General features: G+C 41.1%; 1 protein-coding gene across 2 annotated transcripts in view; it reads left to right on the top strand.

Annotated features, from left to right (window-relative positions):
• Frmd4b (FERM domain containing 4B) overlaps nt 1–4,153 on the top strand; it is a 372,580-nt gene that overhangs the window by 238,031 nt on the left and 130,396 nt on the right. The window lies entirely within an intron of this gene.

Genomic DNA, 4,153 nt, shown 5'->3' with positions numbered 1-4,153 from the left:
TATATATGCAGGCAAAACACTCATGCACATAAAGTAAAATAAATCTTAAAACTTAAAAAAAAAAAGAACATTCAAAAACCCTGGCTCCAGCACCTACCTAACTCCCCTACAGGTGACAGCACCTCTATTTTCTAATTCTGACCAGCTGGGGAAAGTATCTTCTAGCTCCAGCTGTGTTTATTTTCAGAAGAAGCCTGAGTTGGTCTTTCTGGAAGGAGGGAGGACTTAGCCATTCCTATCCTTCCGGGGGACAGGCCTGGAAAAATGGCTTATGTCTAAGGGTGTCTCCTTGGAATGTCTTGGTCACACGCCTAGTCCTTTGTCTGGTAAATATTTTTGGAAGGTTTTTTCTTCAACACTCCTCCTCTCTCCACCCCCAGGAAACCACTAAGCTGGGCTCCTCTCAGGGCACTGGCTGAGTTGCATTTTCCAGCCCTGGTGCCACATCAGTCTTGTGACTGTGGTGAACTGTGAACTGAGGAAGAAGGCAAAGACGAAAATGACATTTTGTCAATGAAACTGGCTACTATTTTTACTCCAGTCCATGAAGCAAGAAAGGGAATGGAAAAACCGACCACAACTGCATAAGAAAAGCAGTGATGATGATGAGGACCCACTAAAATTCCTGTGTTAGACAGAGGGGTATGGAATTCCTGAGCCCGCACTTGCTGAGGCTTCCTAGATCTGTGTGCAGGGCCATCTTCCACCCCTAGAGGGCAGTCTCATCCCTCCCTCTCTCCCTCCCTCCCCACAATGGCCTTTCAACCCCAGGGTGGTTTCCATCCCTTCCCTCCCTCTCTCCCCTCGCACCCCACCCCCACCCCCCACTCCTGCCTTCCACATTTGAAAAGATTTGCTGAGTAAACTTTGTTGATGAAGAAATAACAAATAGGCATTATAACACAGCAGTGACTTTTGATCTCTGTCCCTGCTGGAAGGCCTGAGACAGTGGGGCCTCCATGGACAGAATCTGGTTAAGAAAAAACTTGGTTTATGGAGAACAGTTGAGTATACTTGCCTTCTTAAAGTTAATGGTCTCATACTTGCTGAAGAAAACTCTTAAAAGGAGCAAGGAAAAAACATCAAATTTATTATATCTTAGTGGTAAAGTACGGGTGATTTTCTTTTTTTTAATTAAGATTTTCATTTTATTGACAAAATTTAAATAGTCTTTAAAATCACCAGGTTGAGGCCAGCTTGTGGTGGTGGACACCTTTCAACCCAACATTCAGGGGCAGGAGGCACACGGATCTATGTGAGTTTGAGGCCAGACTATCTACATAGTGAGACCCTGTCTCAAAAGCAAAACAAAACAAAACAAAACAAAAAACAGTCTAATTTCTAGATTAGTGGTACACGCCTGTAATCTCAACCCCTTGGAGGCTGAAACAAAGGGATCATGAGTTCAAGGCTACCCTGTACTGCACAGGGAGTTCAAAGCCAGTCTTGGCAACACAGTGAAGCTCTGTCTCAAAAAAGGCAACACAAAAATCTAATTTCTAGAGTTGAACATGTAGCTCAGTGATAGATCAGTCACCTACTGTGTGCAAGCCCTGGACTTAATCTCTAACATAGGAAAAAAGTAATTTATGATATATACTTTCATATTTTTAACAAGTCTTTACTATTATGTACACAGGGCTATCGCCTCAGGAAAATATTTGTCATGGTTGAGGCCAGTACCTTTTATTACTTTCTACTCTGTCAGTTCTTCCAGAGACGTAACCAATATTAACAACTTGTTCTATATCCCTCCAGAATTCTATCTAAATTTTTCATCCATATTTACTAGTGTTTTGACTGTGCTTCTGTGGGTAACCTAATTGGAATGCACTGTGTATGTTATTTACAACTTGCTCCATTCATTCTTACACAATGTTCCATGCAAGTTCAAATAAAAACACATTGCCCATTTTAAATTATGCCACATCTTTTCTATAACAAAGAATAAAGGGTATGATGGTGTGTGCCTGCAATCCCAGCACCCAAGAGGGTGAGACAGGAGAATCACCAGTTCAAGCCTAACCTGGCTGCATAGGAAGATCCTATTTCAAATAACCCTGAAAAAAGGGAAGAATGAGAAAGAGGAGAAGAAAAGAGAGAAGAGGGAGGAGGAGGAGGAAGAAGAGGAGGAGGAGGGGGAATAAAAGGAGGAAGAGCAGGAGGAGGGGGAAGGAAGGGGAGGAGGAGGGGAGAGGAGGAAACGGAAGAGGGAATTAAAGGAAAAGGCTTATTCAAAGTTGGTCTAAGCTGCCATGTGAAACCTTGAAAGACTTGAAACTATATGTATTTCATGTGCTTTATCTCAAATATTTTAACACCTCTGAAGCTCCCTAATGTTCTATGTATCTCCTTACTGATGTTTGTAAATGTTCCTTCCAAGAAATCTGGGGATAATTCCCAGCAGGCTTATCTTGTAATTATAGAAACAGAAACACAGTGTTAAAACTGGTAATGGAAACTGAGACCAATATTATAGAACGTGATCAACCTTCTGGTTTCCTTTACCCCATATTGAAAGCCCTGGGTTCAAAGTCCCAGCCCTGTCACTTTCCTTGCATATTTATTATACAGTATAAGTTTAATAGATAAACGTTTCCAAGTTGGTTGGCAAAAAGTACTTGCTCAATAAAGAATAGCTCTTACTACTTGTGCTATATTATTTATGACCACTTTTCTTATCTGTTTATACTGAATGGCAACTTGGAATTTCCTGAAGTTTTGTCCTTTAATTATTTACTCAAGAACCAAAATAGGGTAGACAATGTCTTCTAGTTCGTTACAGACTTTGTTGCAATTTGATACCTCTTTCCCCCATCAAAAGCATGTCCTTTTAAGTTGAATTTTATGTAAGCACTTTAAACTGGCCTCTAAATGAATGCACCAGTTGGACAACCCTAGAAATCTAAACAATCCACAGAATTGGCAATATTTACAGGTCAAAATCTGGAGAGAACTGTTATCCCTGTGAACTTGGTAAGGCTATGAAGTAAATAAACAAGTACTTAAGCATTTGTGACCCCGACATGTGTCCACAGAAATAGTACCCAGAGAGTATTGAACTGTACATGCTTTAAAAGCTGCAGTGCCGGAGCTGGCTGGAGAGATGGCTCAGCAGTCGAGAGCACTTGCTGCTCTTGCAGAGGAGCTGAGTTCAGTTCCCAGCACCCACATCAGGCAGCTGACAACTGCATGTGGCAGCTCCTGTGCATCTGACAACATCTTCAGGCCTCTATGGGCATCTGCATACATGTGACAGACACACAAAAATACACATAAATAAAAGTAAATCTTACATGGCTTGGTGGTGCATGCCTTTGATCCCAGCACTCAGGACACAGAGGCAGGCAGATCTCTGTGAAATGGAGGCCAGCCTGGTCTACATAGTGAGTTCCAGGCCCCCTGGGGCTACAGGGAGACCTGTCTAAAAAAAGTAAAAAACAAGCAAGAAATAAATCTTTAAAAATAAAATAAAAGCTATAGTGTTATTGTGTTATCTGTGTCTGATCCAATACATTAAACCAGAAGTTTCTTCTTTCTTCACTAAAATATGTCACATTTAACATTTCATAAAAAGTTAAAGATTAATATGCTATTCTTCATTTTTTGTTTGGGGGGATTTTTTGAGTTTTGTTTGGTTAGTTGGTTTTGAATTTTTTTGAAACAGAGGCTCCCTGTACTCCCAGCTGGCCTGGAACTTGCTGTGTAAACCAGGCTGGCCTCCATCTCACAGAAATTCACCTGCCTCTGCCTCCTGAGTACTAGAATTAAAGTCGTGTGCCACCACACCTGATTTGTTCAGGTTTTTAACTTCCCAAAGTCATGTTATCAGTTTCTTATTATTTTCTCCAATTTATTTATATACAATTGTAGTATATATTTTATATATTTATACACAAATGCATATATATATTTCTGTCAGTTAGAAAAATGGACAAGCTGAACTGGACATGGTAGAGCAAACCTGTAACCCCTACACTCAGAGGCTGAAGTAAGAGGGTAAGAGTTCAAGGCCAGCCTAGTGTATATAGCAAGATTCTCTTTCCTTTAACCAAAGGCAGTATAGGTAACAGATTGTACTCGCTATGTCTTCTTTTTGGTGGTGGTGGTGGTCGTCGTTGTCGTCATCTTCTTCTCCCCCTCCCCCTCCCCC

Source organism: Nannospalax galili, unplaced genomic scaffold (assembly GCF_000622305.1).
Source record: "Nannospalax galili isolate Female #2095 unplaced genomic scaffold, S.galili_v1.0 scaffold1051, whole genome shotgun sequence".
Classification (NCBI taxonomy): Eukaryota; Metazoa; Chordata; class Mammalia; order Rodentia; family Spalacidae; genus Nannospalax; species Nannospalax galili.
This window is presented reverse-complemented; position numbering and strand designations above follow the sequence as displayed.